The sequence below is a fragment of the Cebus imitator genome, unplaced genomic scaffold (genome assembly GCF_001604975.1).
Source record: "Cebus imitator isolate Cc_AM_T3 unplaced genomic scaffold, Cebus_imitator-1.0 Scaffold395, whole genome shotgun sequence".
Taxonomy (NCBI): Eukaryota; Metazoa; Chordata; class Mammalia; order Primates; family Cebidae; genus Cebus; species Cebus imitator.
The window spans coordinates 423961-439063 of record NW_016107710.1 but is presented as its reverse complement, the minus strand read 5'-3'; the positions used below and the strand labels follow the sequence as shown (position 1 = coordinate 439063).

General features: G+C 34.9%; 1 pseudogene; it reads right to left on the bottom strand.

Moving 5' to 3' along the window:
• Nucleotides 1-13793, bottom strand: part of LOC108289203 — a 108354-nt pseudogene extending 94561 nt beyond the window's left edge.
• Between the last annotated feature and the right edge of the window lie 1310 nt (nt 13794-15103).

Sequence of the window (15103 nt, the reverse complement as noted above, 5' to 3'; positions counted from 1 at the left end):
GTGTCTGTTCATATCCTTTTCCCATTTTTGAATGGGCTTTTTTGTTTTTTTCTTGTAAATCTGTTTTAGTTCTTTGTAAATTCTGGATATCAGCCCTTTGTCAGATGGGTAAACTGCAAAATTTTTTTCCCATTCTGTTGGTTCCTGATTCACTCTAATGACTGTTTCTTTTGCTGTGCAGAAGCTGTGGAGTTTGATTAGGTCCCACTTGTCTATTTTGACTTTTGTTGCCAATGCTTTTGGTGTTTTGGTCATGAAGTCCTTGCCTATGCCTATGTCCTGAATGGTTTTGCCTAGACTTTCTTCTAGAGTTTTTTATGGTATTATGTCTTATGTTTAAGTCTTTAATCCATCTGGAGTTAATTTTAGTGTAAGGTGTCAGGAAGGGGTCCAGTTTCTGCTTTCTGCACATGGCTAGCCAATTTTCCCAACACCATTTATTAAACAGGGAATCCTTTCCTCATTGCTTGTTTTTGTCAGGTTTGCCAAAGATTGGATGGTTGTAGATATGTTGTGTTGCCTCCAAGGCCTCTGTTCTGTTCCATTGGTCTATATCTCTGTTTTGGTACCAGTACCATGCTGTTTTGATTACTGTAGCCTTGTAATATAGTTTGAAGTCCGGTAGTGTGATGCCTCCTGCTTTGTTCTTTTTGCTTAGAATTGACTTGGCTATGCGGGCTCTCTTTTGGTTCTGTATGAAGTTTAAGGGTTCTTTCCAGTTCTGTGAAGAAGGTCATTGATAGCTTGATGGGGATAGTGTTGAATCTGTAAATTACTTTGGGCAGTATGGCCATTTTCACGATATTGATTCCTCCTAACCATGAACATGGAATGTTTCTCCATCTATTTGTGTCCTCTCTTATTTTATTGAGCAGTGGTTTGTGGTTTTCCTTGAAGAGATCCTTTACGTTCCTTGTTAGTTGTATTCCTAGGTATTTTATTCTCTTTGTGGCAATTGTGAATGGCAGTTCGTTCTTGATTTGGCTCTCTTTAAGTCTGTTACTGGTGTATAGGAATGCATGTGATTTATGTACATTGATTTTGTATCCTGAGACTTTGCTGAAGTTGCTTATCAGTTTCAGGAGATTTTGGACTGAGACGATGGGGTCTTCTAGATATACAATCATGTCATCTGCAAATAGAGATAATTTGACTTCCTCCTTTCCTATTTGAATACCCTTTATTTCTTCTTCTTGCCTGATTGCTCTGGCTAAAACTTCCCGTACTATATTGAATAGGAGTAGTGAGAGAGGGCATCCTTAATAATAATAAAAATGGATAGATATTGGTGTAACCAGCATCTTCTTTTAATAGAGTTTTTGAATGTTTATTTAAAATATTTATAAGAGTACAGAAGGAACTAACGGGTGGTTCACCTTAACTTATGTTATTGATTATGTTGCCAGGTATCATGTTAATAAAGCATGTAACAACGTGCTAATGACATTTTTTTCTTCAAATTTATTTTCAAATACAATTTTTAGAAAAAATAATCATTTTTCATTAAGCATGTAAAGACGTATATGTATAAACAATTAATCATATCCAACAAAACATTATGCAAAGACTTGAATAGAAATTAATAGGGTGATCTGTTGATAATTGAGTATCTCTAGGCAACCTTCTTTTTATGCCTCTCCTTTATTATGCCACCTTTTGTATCACTCCATCAGAAGAAGCTGAATATCTGATTAATGTCCCATAAATACAAAGTTGTAATTATAAATGACCTGAATTCTGGCAAAAAATATGTAGGCAAATTATATTAAACATACTAGCAATAAATTATCTTCTGCTATAGTTGAATGTAAGTTTAAGAAAATATTAAAACATTTATAACAAATAATAAATCTTTAATTCCTCTTGTTTCATAAAGCACATTTTAAGTGCTTAAACTAATAAACATGTACTTTAACTGCAAAGAAATATTGCAACTACTTAATATAACAAAACAAATAGTTGTCTCCCACTTAAATTCTGAAGCTGATTATTTTTATTGGTTACAATCAGCAAATAAGCTCAAAACATTTTACAGGAGATTGCTTGTTATTTTCGTCTTTGTAATGTCAAGGTCAACTTTTAAATACTTGGCTATCAGCACTATCATGAGACTCGTATGGAGTGAAAATGAAGTGAACGGTATCATTGGTCTGCATTGTGAATATTTAACAATACTTTTCTTTCACGTTTGATTGCTAATTATATTTTTAGGTTGAAAGTTCAGTTTTAAATCTTTAGTATAAAAAATAAATTAGATGAGTTAATATAGACAGAAGATTTAGAGCAGTGTCCAATACTTACAAAACGTTAAATAAATGTCAGCTTTTCTGTGTATCTTACTTATAAGTGTTGCTCAGTAAGTGTTTATGGAATATATTTAGAATGTTTCACATAATTTGTTTCTCATAAAAAGACACTACACATCTGTAATTTTTTTCAATGAATTATTTTCAAAATCAGTTTCAATTAGTAGCTTGATGTTTGTCTTACAAAAACACTTCTTGTTTGGTCAATTCAAAGAGTAAAGTCTACTTTAGTATTACACTACCTCAACTTCACTACTGGTGTCTTTTACTTTGCCTTACATACTTATGGAACTACCCAGTAAGTTTTGGGTAACTGCCTGTTCAAAAGGCATAATTTAACTCTTCAAAAGTCATCTTTATTTGTGAAGGTCAGGCCAGTCTAATCATTAATTGCACAAACTTTGAAGCTAGTTGTCTCAGTTGGCCACTCCCTAACAGGTGACAGTGCTTCTGTTTACAGGGTGTCTGAAGTAGAGTTAATTTACTGATTTTTCCATTTATATGCAACATACATCAAAATGAAATGAAATATACTGATGTGATTGATGTGATTAGAATGTTTAAAGTATCTACTTAAATGAATATGTAGAAAAATGTTATAAAAGAGAGCATCTGGGTTAAACAAATTAATAATCAATTTGTATAATTAATTTAAATAATTAAAACCAGGAAAAAAGATACAGGGAACTGTACATATTACACATTTCAGAGAAACATGCTTAGTAACAGAAAATAATAACCTTGTAGTACTAAATGCAGATTAATAAATTTTGAAACACATTTGTGAAAGTTACAAAACTTAATTTTTTTTTTTTTTTTAGTAGAGACGGGGTTTCACCATGTTGGCCAGGATGGTCTTGATCTCTTGACCTCGTGATCCACCCGCCTCAGCCTCCCAAAGTGCTGGGATTACAGGCTTGAGCCACTGCGCCCAGCAAAAACTTAAAATTTTTATAAGAAAAATTAATACTCATGCAATGAGTATTAAAATTACAGTGATGATATAAAATGGAATATTTCATGCTGAAAGTGGAATTTTTTTTTTTTTTTTTTTTTTTGAGACAGAGTCTCACTCTGTCTCCCAGGCTGGAGTGCAGTGGCAGGATCTTGCTCACTGCAACTTTCACCTCTCAGGTTCATGCAATTATCCTGTCTCAGCCTCTGGAGTAACTTGAATTGTAGGCTTGTGCCAACACACCCACAAGTATTGTATTATTAGTAGAGATTAGGTTTCACCATGTTGGCCAGACTGGTCTTGAACCCCTGATCTCAAGTGTTCCAACCATCTCAGCCTCCCAAAGTGCTGGAATTATAGGAGTGAGCCACCTTGTCCATCCTGAAGGTGGAAAAAATTACCTTTTGGATAAAATGTTCACTATTCAGGTGATGGGTACACTGGAAGTCCAAACCTCGATACCATATAATATAATATATAGTATCCATGTAATATATCCTGCACACGTGGCTCCAAATCTATGAAATTAAAAAATAAAAAAAGGAATATTATATGCTATTCTTGCATAGTAGGTAGACTAATAGCCCTAAAAAATACTCACTTCCTAATCCCCCAAACTGTAAATATGTTACCTTAACTGGGATGAGGGACTTCAGAGATGTGATTAAATTAAGGTTCTTAAATTGGTGAGATTATCTTGGAATATTCCTGTGTGTTCAGTATAATCACAAGTGTCTTTACATATGTAAATGAGAGTCACAGGAAGAGGTGTGGCTGTTGAAACAGATTGTAGAGACATGGCTGTGACCTGGGAGCCATGATCTAAGGAATGTCATGCCTCTACAATCTGGAAAAGTCAAAGACACAGATTCTCTCCTAGAATCTCCAGAAGAAACGCAGACCTCCAGACACCCACCTTAGGCCTACTGAGACCCATTTTGGACTTCTAACCTCCAGACGTGTAAGATAATAAACCTGTATTGTTTCCAGCCAGGGAGTATGTGGTAATTTGTTACAGAAGCATTAGGAATCTACTGTCTCTGACACATTTAAAGAATTCAAGAAGCCTGAGGTCTAATTTAAGAAATACTATTGATCTTTTTTATACTCATTTTTTTCAACTGCAAAGTGAATATTGTAGTGCCAATCTTACACACCTCACATTATGTAAAGATAGCATTAATGTTTAAAATAATGCATCACTTTTTCTATGATTTAAATAGATTGCTCCCATAATGCATTCGTTCAACAAGTATTAATGGATTTCCATCTAGATTCTCTCAGCCCTGGGGATAAAGCATTAAACAAACATTCAAAACTTCCTGAGATTATGAAATATACATTCTAATGGTAGGGAAGTACATTATAAATAAATATGTCGTGTGCCAGATGATGATTAGTGCACCAGAGAAAAGGAAAACATAAAACGATGTCGAAAATGGGGAGTTTTAATTTAAACCAGAGTCATTCTGAAAAGTCTCAGGGATGGAGGATTTGTGTAAAGACCTCAAGGAGGTGAGAGAGTATGAATCTCACGTACATCCAGGGGAAGGCGTTCCAGCCCCCTCAAAGGCCTTCTGACTGACATTTGCCTGAACTGTGGAGAGGCTGTGTGGGAAAGGAAGTTACAGAGGGAGTCATTGCATGGTGGGAGACGAGTGCAGAAGATAAGCAGTAGGGGGTGGAGTCAGAGCAGGTAATTATGGGCTTCCTTTGTCTTTGTTAGGACTTTGGCTTTTACTCTGTGAGAGAGTGGATGTCCTTGGGGTATTGAGCAGAAGAGTAACATAATTGGAAATACGTTTTTAAAATATTCTTTCAATGTGGTTTTGATTTGCATTTCTCTAGAATGGCGATCATTAAAAAATCTGGAGACAGATGCTGGGGAGGATGTGGAGAAATAGGAACACTTTTACACTGTTGGTGGGAGTGTAAATTAGTTCAACCATTGTGGAAGACAGTGTGGTGATTCCTCAAGGACCTAGATATAGAAATTCCATTTGACCCAGCAATCCCATTACTGGGTATATATCCAAAGGATTATAAATCATTCTATGATAAAGACACAGGCACACGTATGTTCATTCTAGCACTGTTTACAATAGCAAAGACCTGGAACCAACCCAAATGCCCATCGATGATAGACTGGACAAGGAAAATATGGCACATATGCACCATGGAATACTATGCAGCCATAAAAACGATGAGTTTGTGTGATTTGTAGGGACATGGATGAACCTGGAAATCATCATTCTCAGCAAACTGACACAAGAACAGAAAATCAAACACCAAAGGTTCTCACTCATAGGTGGGTGTTGAACAATGAGAACACATGGACACAGGGAGGGAGCATCACACACGGGTGTTGGGGGGGCAGGGGAGAGACAGCGGGGATGTGGGTGGAGAGGTTGGAGAGGACTAACATGGGAGAAATGCCAGATATAGGTGACAGGGGGATGGAGGCAGCAAACCACATTGCCATGTATATACCTATGCAACAATCCTGCATGGTCTGCACATGTACCCTAGAACCTAAAGTGCAATTAAAAAAAATAAAAAGATTCTTTCTAGCTGGTATGGTAAGAAATACCTGAGGTTGAGAGGAGACAAGGTAAAAAAAATTACAAAATTGCAAGTCATTGATCTTGATGACTAGCACTACATCTCACTACCTCTGCTAGTACCAAGGTGGTATAAATATAATTTGGAGGTAGAGATTATGCACTCTGAAATCAAAGATGGAGCTGAGGATGTTATCAAAGCTTCCAGACTGCACAGCTGAAATGATGGTGTTTCCCTTAGCTCAGTTGATCAATACTGAAGGAAGGATAGTTTGGGAAAGAGCAAGTGTTTTGTTTTGGATAAGCAAAGGGTGAAATGCCTGTCAGCTATCCAGGTGTGGATGTTTTGATAGCATTTGTGCATGCCAGTCTGGGTTTCATGGATAGTGTCCAGGCTGGAAATAGAAGTCCTGATGCACAAATCATTGCACTTATTAATTACAGCTTTGTCAGTTTTTCTAAGTAAAATTTCAATGCAGTAGCATCTGTAATTTTTTACAGCAATTTGATGTCCCACTACTTAAGAGAGGGGAGCCAATATTCCCATAATGTGATATTATGCAATGACGCTCAGGTACATAAACTCTGTGCAGAAAAGAAAATAATATTAACCTATAAGCATGCATGAAAGTCATTCATACTGGATTTTTGCGAAATGCATGTTGATTTCAACATTCAGGTGAAATGAAGCAGAAAATGAAAGACACTCAAGATATGAACTACTTACTTACTGTAATGAAGAGGCTGATTTTGCATGTTTTTATAATTAAACTATATAAATCATCTCATTATTTAACTATCCTTCTTAAAATATGAAGTCCACTTTGTTTTATTTACATTATGTGAGGTTCATAGAGCACTTTGGAAAACTACTTCTTGAGATACTGCATTAAAGACCACATGACAAAGTAAATAAGGATTATATTCCTGTAATCATTCTGGATATTTTATTTAAATCTATCACAAAAGGGAGGAGGGCCACCATTAATTTTCTAAAATTTGCTTTTAACGTGTATTGTCTGATAAGAAGAAGAATGAATTTCAATTTGCTTCTTTTGTTATCATTGCTGCCACAATTCACAGAACTAAATTTAATGTTCAACTAAATAGAGAAAATTTCAAAGAGAAAGAGAAGGTTTGTGGCCTATGGCCCAAAAGACAAGCTGGAGAGAAAGCTACTTGAAAATATTGGAGTGAAATACTGAAAGCCAAGGTATAGATATTATCTCTTTAATCTTCTGTCCCAAATCTTCAGTAAAATCTATATTTTTCTCTAATGGTTTGTGGATTCCCTGTCTCCTTGCGGTGGGTATTGGAGATGCCATATTGGTGGAAGAGAAGGCAATGAAGTGTTAATTCTTGCTTCATGGGGCAGAAATAGAGGCTGCTCTTGAAATATGGGAGATACAAGGTTTACACATGCGTAAGAGATAATAATAATATAATTAGGAACATTGTCATGTTGGAGGGTGCACATTGAGAATGGAGAGGGAAATTAACCCTGGTTTCACATGTCATGATAATTTTTGAGAAAGTGATGTCTAAACCAGAATTACAATTAGTTTAGATGGAGATCGGAAAGAGCTGAGGATGTGAATTTTTCCAGGAAAAGGCCATTACAAGTGAAAAGACCTAGGAGCAAAAATTAAAGTAGCAGGTCTAGGAACCTATAGTGAGACGGAAGAAGTACTAGATACCCTGGAGAGGCACTTAGGATAGTGTTGAAAACAGCCTTGACAGATGCATAAGGGAGTTGTTCTTTAGACTGAGAGCAATGAAAAGGCCAGAAAAGCCTATACTTCAATCACAGTTGTGTAAACTATTGGCAACAAAATGGAGAATGAAGCAGACAGTCTATGCTTTCATTAAGTTCCCTCGGTGCAAAAGACATTGAACTCTTAATCATATAGATAAAATAATAATAATAATGCAATGGCAGCTCCCCTTCCCCCCACTTTTGGTAGATCGAAAGAGTATGTCTAGAATGATGATGTGGATATAACCCTCATTTCCCTTACAAGTTGGTCTTTAATGCAGAGTTTCAGCAAAAAAGTTTTCAGAGAGATTAAACTGTAGAAAGTAAGCTATAATGCTCTGACAAGGAATGAATTGAAATAGTGATGCCTAGTTTCACGGAAACAGAAGGCTACCATACTTTACTGAGCAATTACTGGTGGAATTTCCACATTTCTTAGTCTACCTATATTGTTTAATCATAGTAAGTGCACATTTTTATTTCTTTATTAATCTATTTCACTAATATATTTAAGCACATACTCATTAGTAGAAGCTGAGCTAACTGTAGAGATAAAATAATAAGCAAATTCAATCCACACTTTCATGAAACAAACTTGCTTAGAAGCAAGTAAAGCATACTATATTTTATTAGTCACATGGAAAAAGTTATACTGCACTATATCTTTATCATATAAAGGAAGAATATAATGACCAATGAAAGCATAATACAGCATAATTTTGTTTATTCTTTTTTAAAAAAATACAAGGCCTCATTCTGTAGTTCAGACCGAAGTAGAGCAGTATGACCATAACTGACTGCATCCTTGAACTTCTGGGCTGAAATGATCTTCCTGCCTCAGCCTCCAGAAGAGCTGGGATCACAGATGTGCACCACCACAATGGCTCTAATTATATTTTTTAAATGTATGTAATTTTAAAAGTGCCAAGAGATCTCTTATATCTCAGTTAGTCATAGCTCTGAGTGATAAAATATATCAGTGATAAAATATATATATGCATCATTTCCTAAGTTTCCAAATAAAAGCTTATTAACTCCAGATAACTGTTAAGTCACATTGGATAAAGAAGTTGTCTGTTTTCTTACATAAGTTCACAGGGTTTTTTTTGTTTGTTTGTTTTTGTTTTTTACACATCTTACTTTTTTTTTTTTCAGCCTTGAACCCTCAGGGAAGCCACATACCTACTTTAACACAAACTATACCCATCATTTATTCTTATACCACAGAAAATTGCTAGATGCTATTCTAAAGTGTTCTAGTTTGTCACTACATGCTAGATTTTAAAATGTTTAAACAGTTTTTTTCTAGTTATGTTTAAAATTATGTTTTACACTAAAAATTTTCAGATGTGCTACTAAAATAACCAGAACACTATAGTTAATGGAAATCTTCTGTAGGCACAGAGACATTAATGTTCACAAAATGTTTTCGTTCTCTATATTAGTCACTTTATTTGCAAGAGGGAATCAAAAGGAATGACTGACCTCTGCATGCATATGTAGAAAAACTCTGACCAACAGTGTTTAGATATGGCAACGAATCAGGAACATGCACCCCTTCTTCCCCTTCTCCAAAGGAAATTAGCAGAGAAGGGCAGTTCTAAGAGAACATTCATATCATTAGGCTGTCTCTTATTGAATATAAATGTAATATAATTAAAGCTTTTAATTACTTTTATATTATGTTATTTTTAACTCAAATACTTAAATCGCTCAAATTGCTGGAGTGAATAATGAATATACATTTATATTTAAGAAAGGATTCATTATCCCAAGAGGATGCATTATTTTTAGTTTAAAAATAAATATATGAAAAATTGCTCATCATCACTGCTCATTAGAGAAATGCAAATCAAAACCACATTGAGGTACCACCTCACACCAGTAAGAATGGCAATCATTAAAAAATCTGGAGACAACAGATGCTGGAGAGGATGTGGAGAAATAGGAACACTCTTACTGTTGGTGGGAGTGTAAATTAGTTCAACCATTGTGGAAGACAGTGTGGCGATTCCTTAAGGACCTAGAAACAGAAATTCCATTTGACCCAGCAATCCCATTACAGGGTATATATTGAAAGGATTATCAATCATTCTACTATAAGGACACATGCACACAAATGTTCATTGCAGCACTGTTTACAATAGCAAAGACCTGGAACCAACCAAAATGCCCATCGATGATAGACTGGACAGGGAAAATGTGGCACATATATACCATGGAATATTATGCAGCCATCAAAAATGATGAGTTCGTGTCCTTTGTAGGAACATGGATGAACCTGGAAACCATCATTCTCAGCAAACTGACACAAGAGCAGAAAATCAAACACCACATGTTCTCACTCATAGGTGGGTGTTGAACAATGAGAACACATGGACATAGGGAGAGGAGCACTACACAATGGTGTCTGTTGGGGGGAAATAGGGGAGGGACGGGGGGTGGGGAGATGGGAAGAGATAGCATGGGAAGAAATGCCAGATATAGGTGAACGGGAGGAAGGCAGCAAATCACACTGCCATGTGTGTACCTATGCAACAATCTTGCATGTTCTTCACATGTACCCCAAAACCTAAAATGCAATAAAAAAACAATAGTTGGCAATCAATCAATCAATCAATAAAACAATAGATTAAGTGTTGTCATTTTGGAGGATTCAGAATTTGCATTATTTTCTGAACAGCAGATTGATAAGAATATTCTCTTAGAACCCCTATTCTCTGTTGATTTTTTCTTTTGGAGACGAGGAGAAGTAGTGCTATAATAAAAACCTTCCTGATTCCGTGCTATATATAATTAAAGACTATCAGTCAGAATTTTCCTATATATACTTGCAGAGGCCAGCCATTCTTCTAGGGTTTAAACAATTTTTGAAATTCATATTATTGGACCACAAAATTGGTAATCAATTATGCTGGATTTCAATTTTTTTCTAAGTTCAGGAGGTAACAGCAACTAGACTAATTAAAATTATTGAACCTGGTTCTACTAGATTTAATTTTCATAGGAAAGCACAAAGGCAGAGTTAAAAGACCAAATTTCTCGCCGCTCCTCAGATAGCTGAAAGATCGATAGTAACCAAGTGGAATTTCTAAGATTTATGGTCCTGTATGTATCTGACTCATCTTGACATTTATTGTTTTTACTCATGCCTTCCTATATTTTTTCCTTTGTGCCTCGTGTTTTTTGCATTGAGTTTCTTTTCCAATATAAAGCTGTTAGTCAACACTGCTAGTATAATTAGGAAAAAACGGTTATATTGCTCCTGCTGTCAGAGCCACAGGTTGCACTGGAGAGCACCACATGAATTCATATAATCAGTTTGAAACAACTCTGAATGAAGACAACAGACTGAAGTACAGAATAATGATGGTTTGCCTTATTTTACTACTTTCTTAATTGACTTTGTTTCTTATTGTTCCAATGTCTCTTGGATACCAAATTAAAAACAACCAAAGAAAATAAGTAATTATTTGGCAGCAAGGAAGTTAAAAATAGTTGAATACAGGTGTTTCCTCCACATACATACTGTTTATCAGCAAGCTGAATTTGTTGATTTTATCCTCTTACCTATTTCTTTTAAATAATCTAGATTTATTATAATAACTTATCTCCTTAGGTGGCTTGAAAGAAATCTCTTTAAATGTACTTTACTCAGTGGGGTGCTTTGACAAAGTGTACCAATTAGGCTCATGTGAGATGACAAGTGAGAAGAATGAGTAAGAAAAATTCATCTCAAGCAAATGAACACATTTTATTCAGATCAACTTTAAAATGTGAGCAAAAACACCACAATACATGATAAAATTAACCACACACTGAATTTGAATCATGTTCTTTATAGTATGCAATGTGAAACTTCATAGTATTAATGCAAAAGGAAAAAAAGCTGTGGAAAATTATATTCAACATCTATGACACACCCAGAAAAAGGATTGGCCAAGAAATATGCAAGATTAGATATTATTATTATTAATAAAACAATAATAATTTTTGCAGTAACTCAAACACATTTTTTAAATGAATAGTTTTTATACAATTTAATCTTAAATTGCAATCAGAGATTGCAGTGAACTGAGATCGGGTCATTGCACTTCAGCCTGGGCAACAAGAGCAACACTCCTCCCCAGCCAAAAAAAAAAAAAAAAAAATTAGTGAGGATCTGCAACATGCCAGGTATTAATCTAAGAGTTGCTATTAAGGTGCTAATAGAACTCTGATTTCTGGAGCTGATTTCTCCCGTGGCTTGTAAGGCAATATGTTTTTCAAGAAGGTGTTTGTGGAAAGCTAAAATTGGAAAGAAGAAACATAGCTAGATAAGCAAGCCATCAGTATTCAAGAAGATCAGATTTGAATCTTATAAGAAAATGGAGAGGTTTTTATATGAACTAGGTATTGATTATGCTATATGTATTTGGGGATGGAAATTGGATTAGGTTAACTGCCCTTATCAGTGACAAGTATAAAGTTTGCAAAAGAATAAATCTTATGTTTACAGTTCACCTGAGCAAAAGCAATTAAAGTGTATAACATTAAATTATGTTGATTGCTATCAGAATGATATGCTATATTTAAGTAACTCCTTGAGGGTGATAGCTATATTTATTAAGTCTTAACTATGTAAACTATCTAATGTAAAAATTGTCAAACAAAAAAGCTGCATGTCCATAACAAAGAGAAGTATGGTTATGAGTTCCACAATTGTTACTGATTAACATTAATAAACAAACAAATGAAAAACTCCAATAAAAGAAGCTATTGACCAAGGAGAGCAAGAACAATTTCTCATATGTAGACAGACATTCATTGCTTCTCTACATTTTAAAAGCATTTGAATAATAATTTTACTGTATTTTCACAGCCATAGGGTAGAGGTAAGGGTGTGTATGTGTGAGTGTGTTTGTGTATGTGTATATATGTAATTTCTATCACAATTGAACTCTAAAAGGGCAGACTCCAAGAGAAAGAATTAATTACTTTTTAGGAAAATGGAAGTTGGTTCATTGCTTTTTCTTATATGGAAAATAATAAAGGAAACATAAATGACTAATGAAAAATGAATACTATTTACATTAGATATAGCAACTAAGCAGTTTTGGGTTATAGCTTACAATATTTTTGATTATATAAATCTAAAGAAATCAATGAACAAGTGAAAAATTTAAATATAAAAGTAGTCAATAAGAGAAGAAAAAGAGGTATATAATTTGTGGGAATATTTGATTAGGAAATAGACATTTCTGAAATATGGACTCTTTGTGATGAGAGAAAGAATATTTGATACTATTAGACAATTTATCTCTTTTCAAAAATTGCTCACAAAACACTTTTCAATTGAGTTGTTTACTAATCTGCAGCTATTTAACAAATGAATTAATGGGTTAATAAGTGACCCCTAAGTGATGATTTCTCAGAAATTATTTTCAATGTTATTCTCAGTGATGGCCAAAAAGCTATTATTTATTTTTATTTAATTAGCCAAATCGTATTCCTCTTTTTCACCTAGCATTTATGTAAAAGTTAAGTGTTTGTAAGAATTAAAGAGTATCATCAGCAGGTCATTATTTGAAGAAGGAGTTCCTCATTAAAATGAATTACCTTTAAAAATATAATTATTGTGAGGTTAGAAATGCTAATCAAACAACCCATTGCACATTTATAATGAGAAGTTATCTATCACATAGTATACATATATGTACATATAGTTATATTTATGCATGCTTATGCATATGAATGTACATAAATAATATACATATTAGTTCGTTCAGGCTGCAATAACAAAATACCATATATTGGGTAATCTGTAAACAACAGAGATTCATTTCTCACAATTCTGGAAGCTAGTAATCCAAGATCAAGGTAGAAACAAATTTGATATGTGATGATGGCCCTTTTCCTGGTTTATATGTTATCACGGGACAAACAAGCTCACTCGTGCCTATTTTATAAAAGGCACTACAGCTAATGCTCGACTTACGACCATGATTGGTTCCGACAGACCGGTCGTAACATGGTTTGGTCATAAGTTGAGTAGGCTATATGCGCGCGGAGATGGTAGTGCTGCCAGAAGCTGGTCCACACGGTCGTACGCCCAGCTGGGCAACATTTGCACTGCCCAGACGCGGAGCAGTCGTGGCTAGCGATTGTGGTCGTAAAGTCGAACGGTCGTAAGTTGCATAGGTCGTAAGTCGATCAATACCTGTAATTGCATTCATGAAGGCCCACACTCAGGACCTAATTACATCTAAAAAGGCCCTACCTCCTGATACCTTCACCTTGGGGGCCAGGACTACAACATATGAATTTAGGAGGTAGACAAACATCCCCATCACAGCACATAAATACATGCACACACACACACACACACACACACACACACACACATACACATTGTTATAAATGCAGGCATATATGTATATATATATATCTTATTTATTACATCAACTGTACTTTAATATATGTTTTTCATATAGAATATATTGTGCTTTCTCTTAAGGAGGTTTTAAAAATGGTGATAAAGTAGTATCTAGCTTGAAGAAAAGGAAAGATAAGAAATATGCCATAGACTATACACTCCTTTTCATTCATTATGCTTCATAAATTATTTAATTATATATTTGGAATATATGAAAGAATATTTTAAATTTTGTGTAATGTATGAAGTAAAAATAAAAATAAGGAATACCTGGATTTCCACACTATTTAAAATAATGACAACATTACAAGAATTTTAGAGAAACCTGCGGCTTCTTCCAGATCCAATTACCTTCTCTTCCTCACATAGGCATAATGGATGTTCTATTTTTTAAAGTTTATCTTTCTTGTACTCTCAACTGCAGTGTTTATTCCTTTTGGATGTTTATGAATAGAATTAAACGGTATGATGTTTTGACTTGCCTGCATTCTCAGCCTTATATTCCTGAGAACTCCTCATGTGGTTGTGTAAACTGTAAATCATTCATTTTTCATGGGTGAAATCCATTTTATGAACAAGCTACAACTTAATTTCTTGCTAATTTTTATGGGCATGTAGGTGGTTTCCAGTGTGGAGGGGTTACAAATAATGCTCCTCTGAGTTTTTTTGCATATGTGTCGTGATGTATATATGGAAGAAGGTATCTAGGAATGAAATTGTTTGGTTTGAGAGTCTGAAGAGAAAAGCCGAAACAATTTTGAGCATTTAAACCACAGGGAGTAAAATGCAGAAAATGTTTTACATGTGTGAGAAGCTCCCAGAGGGCAGTGAAGCCAGAATAAGCAGCTTCACTTTCCTCTTAACAAAGCAGGAAGCTGCTACTACCGTTCGGAAAAGTGGCAAATGGGAAGAGTGGTTTCTAGAGCCCTGGTGCTGGATTCTGTTTGCTGAAGCGGGAATGAATTCTGCCCTGTCTTCCCCTTCCGACTTTCTCCTCTGTTTCCCATGGGTGTAATTGAGCAGGAAAGCATCTGACTTTGGGACATGGGACACACTGTTTATAAGTAACAAACCTCATATGATACAGAGTAGAGCAGGAGAAGGATGAGA